General features: G+C 47.5%; 1 protein-coding gene across 1 annotated transcript in view; it reads left to right on the forward strand.

Annotated features, from left to right (window-relative positions):
• The first annotated feature begins 394 nt into the window (after window positions 1–394).
• Window positions 395–20,743, forward strand: part of LOC144762613 (ribonuclease T2-like) — a 155,360-nt gene continuing 135,011 nt past the window's right edge. Inside the window, exon 1 of the mRNA XM_078647840.1 lies at window positions 395–633. The gene's annotated coding sequence lies outside the window, so the exon portion shown is untranslated. The remainder of the gene's footprint in view (window positions 634–20,743) is intronic.

Below are 20,743 nucleotides of genomic sequence, written 5' to 3' on the forward strand. Positions count from 1 at the left end.
ACTTCATTTAATGTAACGTTTGCTTTTGTATTTTGTTCACTTGTTACAATGTTCTCATGTATCAGTTCTGTTCCTATTGTGAAGCGCTCTGACACCTTCGGGTAAAGTCCGCGCTATATAAAAATGCATAAATAAATAAATAAATAAATTTTCAAAAGCCAGGAAGTATGACGTGCGTGTTTACCAACTCCAAATCAAATCTTTCGGTATAATTATGTATTGCCCATTTTAGTCGCTAAATTGTAACGCTCTTTGAAGCTGTAACAAAAACAGCCGTATCTGGTTGTTCCAAATACTGTGAGTGAGGATGAGGAAGTAAGTTTTCTTTTGTAATCGCCTGGGACGGAAGCGAAACATGTGTCACGTGATCGAAGGACGCGGATGCTGATTTGTGGAATTTCTGCTGTCGGGCTCTCACCTCCTCGGCTGCTATCCACTTGGTTTTCACGGCTGTCGGAGCCCATATCCACCGGCTCCCAGTCACGTTAGGGCTTCAGACTTGCTGCCGCGGAAGTCACCGAGGCTGCTGGTGCTCGAGCCGACCGAGACACCCTCACCGAGCGAGCCGCTCCGCGGAGCCCGCGCTGCGTTCCCCGACCGTCCTTTGGAGCGGCAGGACATTGGTGTGTCTCGGTGAGTACCCCGGGGTGAGGTGTGGGCGAAGGAGGCCTCGGGTGGGTCCTTCTGGGGTGCAGGGTGAAGCTGTGTGCCTGTTGGGCAGTGTTGGCAGATTTTGAGACCTGTCACAAGCTGAAGTACAAGCCCAACTGTAGCCCAAAGCAGAGCAGTATTAACTCAAAACTAACCCAAAGTTGCAACACAGATGATGCCAAAAAAGGTTTCAGGAAACAGTTAAAGCGTAACTCTAATTTCCATTAAAATCAATTTGCAGATAGTGGGAGGAGGTTCATTCAGCACCTATGCAAGTTCACATTCACAATAATGTTCACAATCTGTTAATACATACTTATTTGGAAGATCACTTCCCACTGTGACTTTCTAACTGGCACCTAAATTCAAACCCGAACCTTGCTTTAATGAGTGAACAGTACTCGAGCAGATACTAATCCACCTTCATGAAGTCTATGGGTGGGAAAATAACAGCTTTTTCAGCAGTGTGGCTCCAAAACTGTACATTAATGGCTCGTACAAGTTTAATATCATACAATGATAAATATTACCATAACCCCTTAGAGTTAAATTGATTCCTGAACTGCCTGTTTTGTAAGCCTTGCATTTTATCTTCTTTGCCACAGATACACATCCAAAATTGTGTCTTTGATAAGAGATTCACAACAACATGGACAGGTAGTAAAAACAAATATTGCGGAAGACTATATGCAAAGCAGTTTTCATGAAAAACAAGAGTGCTTAACTGTGAACTAAGAGTTTGCAAACTTAAGCCTTGAAGTGTCCTGTCTGACTGCTGAGAGAGTTGTCAAAGTGAGAGAAGAAACCCACAAAAAAGAGACAGTCACTTACTCTGACCTCTCCCTTGCCCTGCACTCCAAAGTCCTCAACCATGATCACTTACTATTGTTCTAAATAATACACAGGACTTTTGTGTTGAGTTTGTGCTGCAGCAAAGGCTGGACTAAAGCTCCCAGTCTTGTCAAGAAGCATATGAGTTAACTTGGGTGCCAAATTGATCCAAGACTATTCAAGCGGAAAACAAAAAAAAAAAAACATTTTTTCCTTAAACTTTAAGTGCTACCCTCTTCCAACATCTCAATGCTAAACGTGCCCTCAACTCTGCTGACACGTTCATTACTCCTCCTGTTCCATCCCCTTCCTCATTAGTTCTGGCCCCCCTGCATCCCACCATTGATTTTGAAAATGTTATCTATTGTGCCCTGTATTCATGCCTTTAACTTTATAGGCCAGATTATGTGGTTCTGTAATATTATTTTCATGCAACATATGACTCTTGTATAGTGCATAATTTTAACTGAGTCACCTTCAGGTGATTAGGTACGTTTAGGTTGTGGGTAATTGTTTATCACAGCAGGCTGACAGCAGGTCTAGTTTCTCAAAGTCCATGTCAATGAGTCATCAAGGTGACAGACTACATACACATCCAATCTTCTGCTTTTCGGTTGAGCAGAAAGCAATGGTCATAAACGCACTAATTGTAAACTAAAGCAGCACAGCACATGTGCAGTCAGAAGCTGGGACACAGCAGTTTACACCTGCCCTTCTGGGTGAGGGCTCTACCACCCTCCCCCTCCATCTTTCTGAAACCCTTCATGTGCATTTCTCATGTCATCTCTTTCCTCTTCAGCACCAGATTTTCACTCACTCTTCTGTATGTATTGCATTTCATCAGTGCAAGATAGGCTGGGGATTCAGCTAGACTGAGCTAGAACTGCGCCTAGATCAGTGAAACATGCTGCTTTTATTGCAGTGTAATTTTCCAAAACCAGGATTCAGTGACTAGCACCAGCATGTTATTTGCTTTCCTTTCTGAGCAGCAACCTATTAGTGATGCTGTGTTTTCACTTTTAGCCAGGTGCAACACAAAGGCCTGGCTTAAAGGGCCATCAGCTCTCCAAAGGCAGTAGCCAGAAAATGAACACGTCCCCCACTTTGAACTAGGGCTGCATGAATTTATGTAAATTTGATTTCACATAATTATGCAACATTTCGAGATTTAAATTAATTAAAAGAAATTACATGCCATTACTTGAAAAAACGAATCTGGTATTTTGTCTTATATTTTAGCATGTAATGTGTTCTTGTGCCTATATTTGATGTGATGAAGCTGCTAAACCAGAGTATGAAGGGACAGGGTGGCAGTTATTCACAACACCACCACGCCTTCCTTTAGTTGGAGTCTTATCCTAGCTGGGAGCTATCTGTAGCCAAACATATAGATTCCAATGCATTGGTGGGGAAAAAAGGGACACAGCTTGTTACTTAGAAGTGCTAAAGAGATACTAAAGAAGCTGGGGTGTGGAATTTAACAAAATATCTACTTGTCCATGGGGCAGGTTGCTTCGTAAGTCTACTTGTCCTGTAACAAAATCCTCTTGTCCCTTTGGTGCCATGTAGTGCGGCAACAAATTATGGCAGCAATCTCATTATATAAGAGCTCTGATATAGCCTCTGATTATGCCAGGGCTCATACCATTATAGTGTTTGAACACTTGCAATCCCCTTATGAAGCCACGTTTCTGCAAATCTACATACTGGAGCTGAAGGTAGTGATAAGCAATTGTTCCAGGGTTAGAATGCCCTTTTGAGTCTGTGCAAATATACTAACTTGCCGGTTTTAAGGATTTTCAACTATTCTTCTCTAAATCTTTTCCCATACTGAGAAATGTTGGAAATTTACTCCTGACAATGGCAGACGTTAACATTCTTCCAGAATTGGGGGAAAAAGTGGTTGGAGGTAAAGAGAACTTGCAAACACTCAGATGTTTGTATGAGCAAATCCACACATTGACATTTGCTCATGCTCAAATGAAGTTCACAAATATTTTCTAGGAGTACTATTTCTTGTCCTACTTCTGTAAATTTTTGGGAATTCACGAAATCCGTATAGCTGCACTTAATGCAAGGACATATACCATGGAAGAACATTTGAAACTTTTAATTATTGGGCCCCTAATTTGGTCTGGCGTTGACAATGACCTTTTTGTTTTTATTAAAATGTTGTCTCTCTCTCTCTCTTGCTCTCTGTATCAGCTGACTTCACTGTGAGTGACAGCCATCTGCTCTTACACAAGAAGCATATTGGCACACAGTCGTTTTTTTCAGTTCTAGGAACTACTGTGGCAGTGTGTGCGTTTTTAGACCAAAAACTGTTTTTGCGTTTGCCAATGTTTGTTATAATGGCGAGGGCCCGGCAGCTCCCACACCAATAAGGTTTTACGAAAACCATGCCAAACCAAGTCACACATTGACAAACAAAAAAGCTGACCACCAATTCCAGACCTACTGGCTTTGCCAATGCTTGTTTCCCATAATCTTATTGAAACTGGTTACACTGATTTTCCATTATGATTATTTTTGGGAAATACTAGTATGCATCAACACATGTTACTAAATGATGCTGCAAATAAATTTGTATCTGAAATGTTCCATAGTTTAGCGAAATGTTTATTTCGCTGCTTTCATTTTTTATGAACATTTCATTTTGAGAGCAAAGATCAGCAATCTTGCTTTCAAGCTTCTACAAATATTTGCATCAAATCGGAAGGTATTTAGGGAGCATTATACATAGCCTCTTATTGCTAAACTTTGAAAACGTGTGTACACATTTTTATACTGGAACGACTATCAGTAGTGCAGTCACAGCTTACAACATTCACTTAGAGCGCTCACCCTAATTATAAAGGCTTTCAATGAATGAACCATAAATACAACTTTGAACAGCATTAACATATGGGCAAAAATATTACCTTAACGGCAGACCCTGCCCTTCCCTGATCCATAATGTGGTACTGCAAAATGGCAGCCAAAGGGTTTGTGCTGCAGGGTGTTGGGCCTACTTGTCCCAAGGACAAAATACACATGAAACTTGTTTCCCTTGACCCCAAATAATATGTCCTGGGCTTTGGGCTATAGGAATTCTACATCCCTGGTGAAGTCAGGTTTTTGACTTTGTTTGACTCCTGTAAGATATACAGGCACTGTAAGAATGTCAGATGTATCTGTATGTGTAATTATATTAATAACGATGTGAGTAGCATTTACAATTTTTATTATCTTAATTTCTTTTATGGCACAACCCATTCCAGCGCCAAATGTTGGAGCGTTTTACATCATATGGTAGAAAGAGATTCTTTTAGCTAAATTTGAGGTTAACACAGGATTCTGGGTAGGAAAACGTTGGGGGTTCCACGCAAGTCACACCGCCCTGGACTCCCCCGGGTTCCTAGTTTTCAGAAATGTCTGGGATTGGTGAGTTTCCCTAGATGACCGCTGAGCCGGGGTTCAAAAATGCAGGTGACTCCCTCGCAAAACAAGGTCTTTTTGTAATAGATAATTTTTGAGTCTCCACAGTACATTTTGGGAAGTTTTCTGTTGTAGGCACTAGGCCTACCCACACAAGCGAGGTACCATTTTTATTGGGGGAATCCTGGGTTGGTGGAAGTTTGTTGCTCTCCTTAGATTCTAGAACTTTCCATCACAGAAATGTGAGGATTTTTGTTTCCAAAGCTTCAGGTTTGCAAGGGATTCTGGTTAACAGAACCCGGTGACAGCACAAGTCTCCCCATCCCGGATTCCGCTTGGTGTCTAGTTTTAAAAAATGTACAGGTTTGCTAGGTTTCTCTAGGTGCCGGCTGAGCTAGAGCCATTCAAATTCACAGTTAGACACATTGCAAAGAAAGTGTCAGTTTTCTGTGGGAAAATGTGATGTTTGCATTTTGCGATTCGGGACGTTTCCTGCCACGGGCACTGGTGAGGTACCATTCTTATCGGGAGACATGGGGGAATGCTGGGTGTGTGGAAGTTTGTGGTTCCATGCAGATTCCAGAACTTTCGATCACAGAAATGTGATGAAAATGTTTTTATTTTTTGACAAATGTAAAGGTTTGCAAGGGATTCCGGGAAACAGAACCTGGTGAGAGCCACACAAGTCACCCTATCATGGATTCCCCATGATGTCTAGTTTTCCGTGGGTGCGGGCAGAGCTCGGGTGCAAAATACACAGCTAGGCAGATCGCAAAAAAAGGTTCAGTTTTCACTGGAAAAATGTGATGTGTCCACGTTGCGTTTTGGGCCGTTTCCTGTCGCGGGTATTGGACCTGCCCACACAAGTGAGGTACCATTTTATTGGGAGACTTAAGGGGAACACAGAATAGTAGAACAAGTGTTATTACCATTTGACTTTCTTTGCATTGCTGCCTTCCAAATGAAAGACAATTTGTAAAAAAGTAATTTTGAAAAATGTTCTTTAATTCACAGTCTTGTATGGGTGATGTGCAATAACCACTGGTTCCAAACTCTACATTTTGTTCCCATTTCAGAAATATATAGGTTTATTCAGTACCTATTGTTCTTATTTTACCAAATGAATATACCTGGTATACAATGAAAAACCATAGCAAGACGTATCTCGGTTATTGGCTCTGGGTACCTCAGGTTCTTGGTGAACGTACAAGTCCTAAATATCCCTGCAACAAGAAGGGTACAGCAGACATAACAGTATATTGCTTTAAAAAATCTGACATGCTTAGAAGAAGTTACAGGTGAAAACGTTTGCACAAATGGCTGTTTTTTTCCAACTCAAATTCAATATTTTTAATTTCAATTGTTAGTTTCTAAAGAAAAACCTTAAATGATCCACACAAATGACCCCTTGCTAAATTCAGAAGTTTGTCTACTTTTCAGTAATGTATATTTTCCAAGATCCATTATTGCTTTCACATCCTACTACCACTAACTGGAAGGAGGTTGAAACACACAAACATTTGGAAAAATAGACTATGTCCCAGTAAAATGCCAAAACTGTGTAGAAAAGTTTGTTTTTTTGACAAGTTTGCCTGTTCCTTAAAGCTAGGGTGATGGTGATTTTAGCACCACAAACCCTTTGTTGATACCTTTTGCAGGGAAAAATACTGACACTATCTTCTGCAGCACGCCGACCCCCCCCCCCCCCCAAAAAAAAAACCCCAAATATCTTTTGCTGTATTTTGGCCTCCGCTAACACCCATTCTTTAAATCTTTTCTCCATTTGTCCACCTGTGGTCCGTGCAGGGTCAGCCAGTGTATTGCAATTCTCCTCTTAGCTATCGTGAGCCCCAAAATTAAAAACAGTCTACTTGTTTTATGCTTGGGATTCTTGGGGATCAGACCAAGGAGGCAGGTTTTCATTTCCAAGGCTATCACCCACCCTGTAAGTCTATTCAGTTGTTCTAGGATGACAGCCCAATACGCATTGGTTCGCAGTACCACACCATATGCACAAAATCTGCCTGTGGCTGCTAACATCGGGGGCATTTCGGGTCTCGGGATACATTTATGGTGTGCAATCGTTTGGGTGAAAGGTAGGTCATGTAAATTATAATGTATTGTATTGTATTAGTTTAAATCTACTACAGACTGCCTCTCTATGGACGTTTTAATGGATTTTCCCCCACTCTTTTCCCGTAATCTCTTGCGGACAAACCTCTTGACATCTCTCCTCCACCTTCAAGGGTTTAATCTTCTAATCTTCTCGAAGTACCCTATACAAGTGAGTAAGCAGTTTCCGGCCTCCCTCCATTGCAATCATAGTAACCAGTGTATGTGTATGTTCCGCGGCATCTGGAAATGTCAGCCAAAGCTGTTGGGCTGTAGCTGCTATCTTGGCATATTGCAAGAATTACCCCGCCCAAATTCAAATGTGTCTACAGCATCTTGATAAGTAATTAACCTGTTTTCAAGGTATAGATCTGACGGCATCAAACAACCCCGCACCTTCCATTCATCAGTCGACATTACTCGTTCTATTTGAGCAAACTGCAGCATGTTCCAAATATCTGCCTCTGGAGCATAGGGATTCCCCTTGATGAGTCGTTTAGTCGTCCTGTCCCATATTATAGCCATTAGCCCTATCATTGGTGGCTAGTTGCCTTGTTGCGTCCCGGTTAACCAGAAAAGTGTTCCCAACTGTTAACCAACCATAGGAATCCATCAAACAAGTTTCGCTCCCAAGAGCGATCCGTATGCAGCTGTAATTGCGACGCCAAATAGTATAACTCTAGATCCGGAATTTCCAGCTCCCCTTTACCCTATTGTTGTTTCATCACCTCCAAGCTTACCCTGCAGCATTTCCCTTTCCACAGGAGCTGCATGAGAAGTAAATCTAGCTCCTTGAACACACTATGCAGCAGTTCGTAAAAAGCGCCTTGCATGGTATAGAGGCATCTGGGTAGTACCACCATTTTTATTAAGGACATTTTCCCCATCAAGGACAATTTTAGTGTATTCCAAAAAGTTATACTCCCTTGCAGGCTCTTGAGTATCCTACCCATATTAAGATTGTAAAAATACCTTTTCCTCTGGCTCTCCATATTCCCAGATACTGCACCATTTCTGGTTCCATAGGGAGCTTTAGCTTGGGGGGTTGGGACTCCACTCCCCTCCGACCCTATTGCGTACAATTGCGATTTAAGTTTATTAATACGCAAGCCCGAAGCCATGGTAAACTGCCCCAGAGTGTCAAGCAAGATCGGGACAGATTGTGTCGGGCGACCAAGGCACAATATGTTCTGTGTGACACGCTGTAATACCATGTCCCTGCAGCACTGCCCGGAGGTGACACGCCAATGGTTCCACTGTGAGGGTGAACAGTTAAAGGGAAAGCGGACATCCCTGTCTCGTTCCTCGTTCTAGCATCATAACGTCCAACACATATCTCCCTGTGTGGCCCCTTGCCATAAGTTTAGTATAAAGCAGTTTAACCCAGTCTACAAACCCTGGGCCAAATCCCATTTTTAAAAGCACCTCTCACGAATATTCCCATCTGACCGAATCGAACGCCTGTTCAATATCCAGGAGGGCCAAAGCACTTTCCTGTGCTTCTCCCCCAATCTTCTGCATTACAGGTGGAAGATGGCGAAATAATCTAATCTGCTATATTTAGGTGTATGACAGGAATATTCTCTTTGATGGGTGTTACGGTGCCGCCAGATATCCAAGAGGCTATAATTTATTAACATCTGAAGCATGGCCTCTCTGGTTTTAGGTTTGGCCTCTTGCCGGGGGGGGGGGGAATACCTGTCCATTTTACCATCTAACGCACAATTATAGTCCCCTGCAATAATCACTCACTTCTGCCTCTGGAGCACAGTCCAGCTGACCTAAGACTGACCTCAGGAACTCTCCATCATCATTGTTCGGGGCTTGCATATTAATCAGGCAGACATTTCGCCCATCTAGCATCCAGTCCTCTATCACATATCTCCCTTACGGATCTATCCTACATTTTACCGCCCTAAATGGGATACCCGGTGCCTCCCAGATCAGTGCGCCTCTAACATAGCCTGAATATGCTGTCGCAAAATAATTGGCCCCTCCACCGTCGTTTGACATATTTAAGGCAGTTGTCCCACAAGTGAGTTTCTTGAAGAAAGGCTATACTCACTCCATACCTTTTAAGATACATTGCCACCTGAATCCTTTTAGCCACATCGTTTAGCCCCCCAACATTCCAGGTTATAAATTTGTAGTTCTGTCTTTTGCTTGTCATAACTTTGGTTTGTTGTGGTGCTGGACCTCTCTATCTAGATGGTGACCCCTTAACCCCTTCCATACTGATGACTGCCCCCGGCCGTCATGCATCACAGTGGGTGTGTGCTGATGACGGCTGGGGGCCGTCATGAACCCGCCCACTCTTCAAAACGGCCGCACAGGCGCAGAATCGTGGCTGCGTCCAAGGGGTTAATGTGTTATAGAGTGGGCCACCCGTCGTTGCTATATGTGGACTGACATATCATCTCATTGTATACCCGGTAACAAACTTTTTGACATAACCGTGTAATTCCCCAACATCCACCTCCCCCAACCAGTAGTACCCCTTTCCCCTAGCACACCCGTAGTCCAAGGACTCAGGACACCGCCCCATACCGCCCCCCCCCCTCCCCAGGTTTCCCTCCCCTGCTTAAAATTCAACAAACCAAATGTATAAATCCAAAAGTCTAGTCTTTGATATACGGCCAGGTTATCGGGCACCGCGCCGCCTCGCCCAACCTACGGTTTCGCAAGGCCGCAGCAGTGCGTCACAGCAGGAGTGTCCTCCACTTTTACAGTGGTGGAACCGTGTCACAAAAAGTTTACCAGTCTCTCTCTCTTAGTCTTTTAGGGGACTGACCCCCAATTACTTACCATCTCATTCTCTCCTCCATACTTCCAATTTCTATTACAGTTTCTGTGTTCATTTTGACCCTCAGTTCTTCCCCGCCAGGGGTATCAATATAGCTCAAGAGCCTTCATCAGTACGATTAGGTCTATTTTCCAATTGCAATTGAGTTTCTTGGACTAGGCAGAGAGGAGAAAACTGTTTTTGTGTAGGTATCCCCCCCCATTGCCGCCCTCTTCTTCTGCGCTGTTCCCGCCAGCCATGATTTTGGTCTTTCCCCGCCAGGCCAATTGAGTCCATTCAGTCTGTGGCCTCCTGCGAAGAGCTGTTGAAATGCACCTTGTCTCCATACTGTTCATGGAGCCGAGCCGGAAACATTAAGCTGTATTTAATGTTGGGTTCTCTAAGACGCCTCTTGACTCCCAAGAAATCATTCTGTAGATCTTGCACTTTCCTGGTATAGTCAGGATAAATATGGATGTCTCGGTCTTCAAACTTGGGCGGGCCATGTACACGGACATATTGCAAGATTATATCTTTGTCTCTAAAATTGAACAGCCGGGCTATCATGGCTCTGGGTGGTGATCCTGGCCTCGGTAGGGAACCAAGAGAACGATGGGCTCTCTCTACAGCGAACAATTTGGACAGTCTGATATTTGAAAAGGCCGCTTCTATCCACTGTTCCAGGAAGAGATCTGCGGTCGAACCTTCCACCTTCTTGGGGAATCCCAGAAACCTCAGGTTATTCCTTCACAAGCTCCCTTCTGCATCTTCTGCTCTGTCTTCCAGGCGGCTGAACTGTTCTTGAAGTGATGTTACTGTCGTGCGGAGCCTCTGTACTTCCTCCTTTAGGGTACCTGGTTCTCCCTCCGTACTCGTCACTCGATCTGCCACTTTTCAGAGATCCAGAAACAAATGATTGAGATTCATCCCCATAGTGTCCATTTTTGTTTCCAGCACCACTCAGGAGTCTTTAATGGCCTCCAGGATATCCGCTTTATCTTGCACCATCATACCTTGGTGGGACAGCTGTTCTAATTCTAACCTTCTATGTTCTGCTGTCATTGGGCCCGGGACTGTAAATTGCGATATTTTGTTGGCCTGTTCACCCCTCGCGGCTTGTCTTTACCCATGGATTGACCAGGCAGTGGCAGCCATGTGTGCATCCTTCTTTCTGTCCCGGTCTCCGATCTTGATCCAGGCCCAAATGATGCCTCAACATGGGCAGATCCCTGTTCCCGTCTCTTTAGAGGTATTGGTACTTATTCATACCAGCCCACAGATTGTTGTTCCTAGATGGGTCCACCTACAATTTGGCACCTCTAGGGACGGGCCACCCTGTTCCAGCCGATTATTTCTGCTAGTCTAGAGGCTTTCTGGATGAGCCAGAATCTGATAGGGTCCTCTCTGCTATTCCTTCTGCTGCAGTCTTTTACAGCAGATCGGGGTTACCAGGCCGCCGGTATCCTCGCTCCTGGAGCAGGGCTAGTCTGGTCCAACCCCCCCAGCGGGGGATTTGTCAGCCACTGCACCCAAGTACCTCCACTCTCGGATTGTTATCATCTGCCATTGTCCCTGTAGATGTGTGCAGAAATGGGGTACAGCAAAGAGGCCCCAGATGGTCCCTCCTCTATCAGGAGCCTTCTGACCTATTGCTGTGGTTCCTCCCTCAGAGGCGCTAAGAACTTGCACAAATATTCGCTCCCATGGGACCCCGGTCATTTTTAAATTTTCCTGGGGCCGGTGGGGTCAGAGAAAACATGCCTCCCTGGTATCACCAGGTTGCTTTTCTGGAAGTCGTCTCCATTACAGACCACCCTCAAACCATGTGGCCTCCGCCGTCACCGCGTGTTTCTCCCTTCTTCCTCCGGGCCTACACGGACGTCAGTGTGAGCGAAGGCGTCAGCAGGGCCCACGCTCAAGGCCCGATCCCTCAGACCCCCTCCCGGGCGCTAACCCTGGGTTCGCTGTAGTCATCCAGCACTTTTGATACGATCTTCTAGAGTGCTGAAGCCTAGTTCCATGTGACATAAAAGTATCGGGAAACTGTCAGGTACTGCCAGGAGTCTACTCAGAAATAAGTTTTCATCTGTTTGTGAAGATGAAACATCACAAAATGCCTAAAATCCTGTCCCGTACTTATTGACGGGACAGCAGCGTGCAACATACATTTTGTTCAATGCATCAAGTGGTTTGCAGCTTAGTTTTCTTGCAAATCTGAAGAGGGCCTCAATAGTTTGACTAAATCGCAGCTTCCTAGCCTTTATGAGATGGCACCAAGTTCCTTTTTGGTCAAATGGTACGCCTAGATCTGTGAAGATTGGGAGAAGGAGCAACTTATCAATATTGATACCACAGAACTTAAAGTGGGGACAGGTTTTCCCAACTACCATAAAATGCGATTTGGAAGTATTTGTTTTTAAAACCCAGATCACTCATAAATGAGGCAAATCCGCTGAGGAGTTTTTGCAGACCAGCACCGGTTCTTGAAATCAAAATTCAGTCATCCACAGAAAGCAGAGCTTGTTAGTTTCTTGAACCTTCCCTCTTAATGTCTGCCTCCCCTGAATTGAGGTAACCCTCAAGATCGTTAAAATAAAGGCAGAATAAAACAAGCATTTACAATGCAACTGTTTCACCTTTGGAAAAGTTTGAGCTATTGGCATTGTGAATGACAAACTTTTTATTTATGTGTTGGTTTTGAAAACAGATAAATAAATGGCATTGTCATTTACAATGGCAATAGCTTAATCTCTCGCAAATGCGATTTGTATTGCAACTATTTCAGTTATCATTTTGCACTACGATGAAAACTGGCTTGTGCATTTACTCCTGCAGAAGAGTATCAAGAGGAGAGTCAGCAGGCGTCCCTGTAGGAGGTAGTGTATTCAAGACTGTGCAATACAATACATGCTCCCTTCCCAACTCACTTGGTCTCGAATGCCCAGTCATACACTGCACCACCATACATTGCGACACAAATCTGGACATACATTAAAACGAAAAACCGCCTGTTTGTCTATAGTTGATTGTACTCGGTGGCCTTGAGAGAGGAGGCAGAACTGTGGTGAAACTGCTGGGTTTGTGTGTACGAGGGAGGAGAGGAGTCGTATTTGTGACAGAACTTCTGGGTGTTGTGAGGCCCAGGTTGAAAAGAGAAATCGCGTTGTCAGGTCAGTCTATTGCAGACCTAGGTCTCGGCTTCTACACTTGTCCTATCCGCGTGATCCTCGGCAAATCATGAAATCTCTGCTGTTCCTCCATTCAACTCCGTGCATCAAATGTGGCGTGCCCACAGTTTGTTAGGGTTACAGATGAACGTTCCTGTTAGCAAACTCCTCTCTATATGAAGTTGTAGGCGTATACGCTAAGTGAGAAAAACTACAAGGCCCAGAATTCAAAGTGCAGTTTGCTAAAAAACCCGGACAGTTCGGAGGTGTTAGAATTGAAGAGGTGCTACCTGCATGTGAATGCACATGTGTGGTCAAGGGGGTGTCGGGGGGGGGGGGGGCTCCTCAGCACATTGTACAGTGCAAGCAGTCAAGGGTGGAGCAGCAAGGATTGCCGTCAGCAGTGAGAGGTGCAGAGGACATACAGGCACGCCAGCAGCATGGAAGGGTCTTAAGGTAGGGCGAGGAGTGGTACTTTTGCTGCCTGGAGAGACTCATAAAGCGGCAGTCACACGAGGAGAGTTGCACAAGACAAACGAGTCACAGGACATGCTAAAAACAGATGTCACTTATTTGGATGAATGAAGTAATGCTGGAGAGAAAGGCGAGACCTCTCCAGCCAAATCACGTATGCATCTGTTATAATCAGAAGCAAATATATTCCAGATATATTTTCAGTTGACAAGTTAGATGGATACATTAATGTGTGGGTATATAGCGCAGATGGTGGGTACCAGAATGCCTCTAGGCGCATTGTGTGTTCGGTTCACGCTCTGCACGGTTCTGTTACCGGTCCACTCTGTGCTACAGATGTTTGCTGTAAATGGCAGAGGTTGACCACTCCTTTTGACTGACAGGAACAGCTGTTTTTAAAGTGAGGGGCTGGTTCCGGGGAATAAAACAGCTGTGCATCTTTTACAGGGTGGATTCTCTGCCCTGCCATCCACTCTAGGAAGTGATGGGGGCGAGGGCCGTGTGAGCATACGAGGGAAATGTGTGGGGAGCAGGAGAGAGGGGCCAGGAAGGAGACCACAGAGGTGCAGAGCCGTCGGGAGGGGGGGCCGGGGGATAGATACATCGACACACGAGATGGAGGGGAGGGATAAGGGAGGCGCTGTCATGTGGAAATGGAAACACGAACAAGAAGGGACAACAGGCCAAAGAAAACGACGCAGAGCGATTTTGGGAAGGGAGGGAAATGTAATTAGAGGTGAGAGAGAAAAACAGAGATGCGCCAGAGCGGGCTGCAACGGGAGGGTGAAGGAGCGCCGAGGGAAGAGGCAGTCGGGAACACATGAAGCACGAGGGGGTGGTGGCAGGGGAGAGGGGGTTCTTATGAGGCAGAGTTTGGGGGGAAATAACGTGGCAGTGATTCTTCCTGAGGGAGGTGGACACCTAAGCATTAATAGGGCACAGGTGTAAGGTAGAATGAGCCAGAGGTGAGAGGGAGATTGAGGAAGAGGCGAGATTGAGGCAGAAAAGAGTGGGGAAAAAATGAGGCAGAGTGAGGTAGAGGTATGAGGCACTTATGCGATATGTGATTGAGGTAGAAGGAAGTGAATCTACACACAAGAGAAGGGAGGCAGCAGCATACACTTCGGTGATGTGAGAGGTAGAAAGGGATGAGGCACAGGTACGATGGGGGTGAGGAAAAGATAAAGCAGCAAAGGTGAGAGGCTGAGAGAGACAGAGGGTCGTGTGAGGCAGAAATGAGTGGGGACAATGTAAAGACATCGCCTCCTCCCCTGAGGTGTATCTGTCAATAGTGCAGCAGGTGCAGTGGCGCAAGGGGCAAGGATGTGAGGGGCCACTCGACCCCAATTAATACGATTATAAGATTGATAACTGTTTTGACTACCAAACCAGAAAATAGGGGGGGGGGGGGGGGCGGCGCAGAGTCCTGAGATTCAGTTAGTGCTCTAGGGGCTTTGCATCGACACTTGAGTAGGGTGATGGCGTAGCACAAAATGATGTCCAACCCCCTGCACAATGTGATGCGGGGCTCCTGAGTCTCCCGCGTGTTCCGTGGCCTGGTGCTAATAGAGGGCTCCAGAAGTATTCGCCTCTGAAGACGGTGGCGGAAAAATAGCCCCCGCGGTGCAGGGGGGGCAAACTCCAGGCGGCGGGGGGTCGGCAATGTGCATGGGCATACCTTGAGCTCCTGACTGAGCCTTGAGCGTGGGGGGGGGGGCGCCTTCCATGCAATTTACAGGGGGGGGGCACCCTCGAGTTTTATGACGCCACTGGCCTGAAGGGGTGGGGTGAGGGCTGCGTCACGCCCCTGGACTTGGGCGGCTCGCCAGTCTCGTGGCCCTCAGGCCCCTGTGCAATCACAGGCCCCCACCCCACCTGTTTCCCGGCGCCCTGTCCCTCCAACGGACGCGCCCGGGGTGAGCGCTCTGCAGAGCAGGCTCCTGCAAGCGTCACCTGCACACCTGAGCCTGAGCGCTGCCAGGTGCGGGGGGAGGGGAGCTCCAACGTGCACTCGGGCGTGGTGCCGGCCCTCTCCACACCGCAGGGCGGGCGTGTGTGCGCTATACCCTGATAACTACTCGCTGCCACAGGGACGCCCTATGAATAACTGTTGCACAGAGAGGGGGTGAGAAAACAACGATAGCGCAATGAAGCTGCAGTCCACGCAGCGCTTCACAGAACCACAAACACATACATTTAAAACAAGAAGCACGGACAGCGGGGGGGGGCGGGAACGGACAGCTGGAGGGGGGGCGGGACGGCAAGGAAAAACAAGCACTCACCTGGACTTCCTCCGGCGGCGGTCGGCCGCAGAATGGCCAAAACAAACCTGGACGACAAAAAAAAAGAAACCCCGCCCACGGCCACATGACGTTGCGGAGGGAAGAAATCGCGGGAACGCCCACGAATCTGGTCCGGCCATGACGGACAGATCTCTGTTCCAATGGCTAGCCTCCATTTATGGAGCTAGCCAATGGAACAGAGGGCGGATTTACAAGCCACATATTATTCTCATTAGGTTTTCGCCTGCGCCGAAAAGCTGCGCAGAGCGCAGCTTTCGACGAGGCAAATCTGGTCCGGCCATGACGGACAGATCTCTGTTCCAATGGCTAGCCTCCATTTATGGAGCTAGCCAATGGAACAGAGGGCGGATTCACAAGCCACATATTATTCTCATTAGGTTTTCGCCGGCGCCGAAAAGCTGCGCAGAGCGCAGCTTTCGACGAGGCGAAACCTAAAAAGGGCCAGCATGCACCCCTTCTCACTCTGCGATTAATTTTGATTGGAGCAGGACGTTCACCATTTGCCCCATATCTCATACTCCCTGTCACGTTTTTGTGCATCTACCCTAATAAAATCGACTAAAGATGTATCGATTGCCATTCCCAGCATGTTTTGCCTCGAGGTACCCCCGTCCACCCAGTCAAATGATGATGTTAAGTTCATAAATCCTACGTAGATAATACCATTCTTTGCAACTGTATATTTACTGATGACCAGGTGGAGGTTGCAGCATTGTTCGACAGTGCCCATTCCTCTCCTAAAGCTGTACTGTACATCCGAGAAGTTCCCTTTCTGTTACCCATGGTTTTAATCGTTCAAGTAGTATTCTGCCCAAGAGCTTACTTGTAGTATCAATTAAGGAGATCAAGCTTTAGCATTTGGGATTTGCCCTATTACCCTTTTTGAAGGTAGGAACTAGGATTGTGTGTGACCACGATTTTGGGGGACCTGCAATAACCACACACCTTATGATGTTCGTGAGTAATGGTACCCATAAATCGGGGTTCTCCAAGAAGCGGTAGGCAAGAACCCCTTCAGGGCTAGGGGCCTTGTTCTTAACAGCCTGTTGTAGTGCTCGTTTAACCTCCTGATAAATGAGCTCTAAACCACCACTGTCTAGATAGCGGTCTATTATATCAGAAGTATTATTAGTCTCTATTGCTCCCATGCACCCTTGTGAAATGCTCAACCCATTTGTCAGGTGGAACTGTGGCATCAATGTATGTATTGTAGCTATCTCCAAAATCGGGAGCATTGACTGTTTTCCAGAAAAGACAGGAGTCCTTTCTTGTAGAGAAAGACCACTGACCTTCGGTTCCTGGCCTGCTCTCTCCCCAGCAGCTCCGCTTTACTTTCCCTGCCACTGAGCCCTCGGACCCTCCTGCGAGGTGTTCTCTGCCGCTATAGGCCCATTGTCCCCTATCGCTGCCTCCTGCCTTCTTGCGCCTGAATGTACGTCTTTTGGTAATTCTAGTGTTATTGTATTTCTGGCATTGTTTTTGTAATTACATTGTATTGTGTTTGTGGCATTTGTATTGTATTTGCCTCTTCTGCGCCCATTTGTTCTATCTCCCGCTCCCCTCTCCTGCTGCCCCTGCGACACCCCCCCCTGTGCCCACCCGTTTCCCACCTCCCCGCTGATCATCCCTCCCACCTCGCCTTGTTAATGGTGGCCGCTGTGCGTTTGTGCCTCTGGCGTGCCGAAGGCTAGCCTGTTCGCGCCGTGACCAGTGCTAGGGACCCTGCATCTCGTAACGTCCGCCGCTACAGCGCAATTACGCACCACGATCTTAACCCCGGAAGACTCGGAGACTGCCAACAGGCCTCACCAAACAAGACCCACGGCCAGTTCTCATGCCTCCTCTGCCGCTAGACCCTCACCAGCACCACGGCCCCCAACACTGCCAACGCCAACACCAGCGGCACACTTAGATTCATCCTCCTTAACGTGCGCTTCATGCACCAACACGCTGTGGAAATCTGGAACCTACTCGACTCTCTATTGCCCGACATCACCTTCCCCACTGAGACCTGGACAAACACCGCCTCCGCCCCTCACATCAACTTCGCCATCCCAGACGGATACAAGGTCCAGTGGCAGGACTGCCTGAACCGCCCAGGAGGAGGCCTCGCCATCACACACAAAAACACCCTCTGCCTCACCCCCTCCACTGGGACCCTCCCCGCCGCCGTGCACCTGCACTTCCAGATACAGACCAGCCCCAACTCCACACTCGGCAGAACCCTCATATACAGATCCCCTGGCCCACGGGCCTCTTTCATCGCCACCATCACCGACCTCATCACACCCCACGCCATCGTCTCAATGAACTGCATACTCATCGGAGATCTGAACTTTCACCTCGAAAACGCCAGCGACCCCCAACACCCCCACCCTGCAGTACAACCTCGCCAACATCGGGCTCAGACAACAAGTCTCCACTCCAACCCACAGGGCAGGTCACACCCTCGACCCCGTCTTCACTGCAGGAAACGGCGTGCACTTAAGTCACCCAACCCAACCCCCATGGACCGACCACCACTGTGTACATTTCACCGTCGACAAACCTGAAACACCCAACCCAGCCCCACCCCTACCATGGAGAAACTGGAGCTAGGTCACTGAAGAGCAACTCCACTCCACCCTCACCCGAGATCACCACACCTCGACACCCAACGCCAACATCGTGGCCAGAAAGTGCCACACTTGGCTCTCAAACTGTGCAGACGAACTGGCACCCCTACGCAGCACTCTAGAAAAGCAGCCTGATTCACCACAGACCTCAAAGAAGCCAGACGCACCTGCAGACGCCTGGAAAAGAATTAGAGAAACACCAAGACACCGGAAAAACAACATCACCCCGTCCCAAGACCTCTGCGATAAACTTGGAACCTACTTCCCCCTCAAGATCAAAAACCTCTATGACATCTTCATCGACCACTCACCTGACACCATAGCTGGCCCACCCCCCCAGTCACTCCAGCCAGACCACCATCTCCATCTGGACGCCGATCACGGCTGAAGACACCGCCGTAATCATAAAAGGTATCCATTTGGGGGCCCCACCGACCCCTGCCCCTCACACATCTCCCATAGAGCCTCCTCTGCCATCGCCCCCCAACTACAATGCACCATCAACACCACCTCCACAACAGGCACCTTGCCAGACGACTGGAAAGGTGCATAAGTCAGGCCCCAGCTCAAGATACCCACGGCCGACCTCACTGATCTCAAGAACTACCGGCCCATCTCGCTCCTCCCTTTTGCAGCCAAAGTAGCTGAGAAAACAGTCAACAGGGAACTGACAAGATTCATCGAAGACCCCGGCATCCTCAATCCCTCCCAATCCGGATTCTGCAGCAACCACAGCACCAAGACTGCCCTGCTTGTCGCCACAGACAACATCCGCTCCCACCTGGACCAAGGACACACCGCGTCCCTCATCCTATTCGACCTATCAGCAGCCTTCAACATAGTCTCCCACCGCACACTCGCCGCCAGACTAAACAACGCCAGCATACAAGGAACAGCCCTAGACTGGATCCGATCATTCCTCACCAGAAGAAGCCAAAGAAACAGACTGCCACCCTTCCTCTCCAAGCCCACAAAAATCACCTGCTGAGTCCCACAGGGGTAATCACTGAGCCCGACCCTTTTCAACAACTAGATGGCTCCCCTCGCCACCATCGTCCGACAACACCTTCCTCAACATCATATCCTACGCTGACAACACCCAGCTCATCCTCTCCCTCACCAAAGACCCACCACCGCCAGACGAAACTTCCAGAAGGTAATGCAGGACTTCGCAGTCTGGATGACCAACAGCTGCTTAAAAGCAGGCGGAAGATCCTTCTCTCACATTGCGGCCAAGACCTGGAACAAGTTCCCGGCAGACATCAGATGTGCCCCCTCCCTGAACACATTCAGGAAGACCCTCAAGACCTGACTCTTCGGCTGAACAGAACGGACACCCCAGCGCCTTGAGACCCTCACGGGTGAGTAGTGCACTTATCATTTCCTGATTGATTGTACTAGGTCGATGTTGGTTTTCCCTTTCCTTTTGCCTGATAACTACCTTCGATACATAATTGCTTGTTTGTATTGTTGTCTATGTAATCTCACCAACCCCTTATCCCAAGGGGTCTTTTTCAGGGCATGAATGAGATTTTTGTGGTTCAGAGAGCAATCACTATGGAACCATTTATGGGGCCTAGGTGCTCTGTCTTTTGTCATCCAACAATACGCCATTGATTGACTGACCTAATTCGTCAAATGCCTCCAACATGCACTTGGGATTTAATTCATTTTCTAAGCAAGCTATAATCTGCCCCCTATTTTTCTTTATCAGGTCCCCTAAAACAATATTGGGGTTAACTGTTTAATTAAAGGCTGCTGGAAAAAGGCAGCGAAAAAAATCACTGAGACAATTTTGCAAAAATGAGAAGCCTACTGCTTTTGGTTCGTAGCGCTCTGAAAGAAGGATGCAATTGATGAGGCTGTCCTGGCCTCTCCCTGTAAATGTTACTTGATCTAATTTGGGATGTGATACAAGATCAATGATAAGAGGAAAAATGTGCTCAGTATAGAGTTGAAAATATCCCCACAGGGGCTATGGTCAGTTGCAGGTTTATTTGTAGTACAAATAACAGGATGTGTTAACTGACAGGCGTCCCCCTACACCCCGCAACCCCTTGTTGCAGGGAGTCTGAAGTTGAGCCAAAGAAACAGACACCAGCGGCCATAGCCCGGTGTGGTACCTGGGAGGAAACTCCTCCCACCGGCAGACCTATCGTCCACCCACCCCACCCTCCGCACAAGGGAGAGTTAACTCACACCTTCCCCGTCCGGGCGGGGCGCTATCGGCAAGCCCCCGGTTGCTCAGGCTTACAACCGCCCTAAGGACTAACGGGGCGCCGTCGAAACCAAGTCCCCAAGAAGGGCCCCTTGGATTATGTATGACTCAGCACGGTGCGTTTCGCACTGGGCTTCAGGTCCTGTTCCTGCGCCTGTCCTGTATGGGGATCG

This window comes from Lissotriton helveticus, chromosome 6, assembly GCF_964261635.1.
Source record: "Lissotriton helveticus chromosome 6, aLisHel1.1, whole genome shotgun sequence".
Classification (NCBI taxonomy): Eukaryota; Metazoa; Chordata; class Amphibia; order Caudata; family Salamandridae; genus Lissotriton; species Lissotriton helveticus.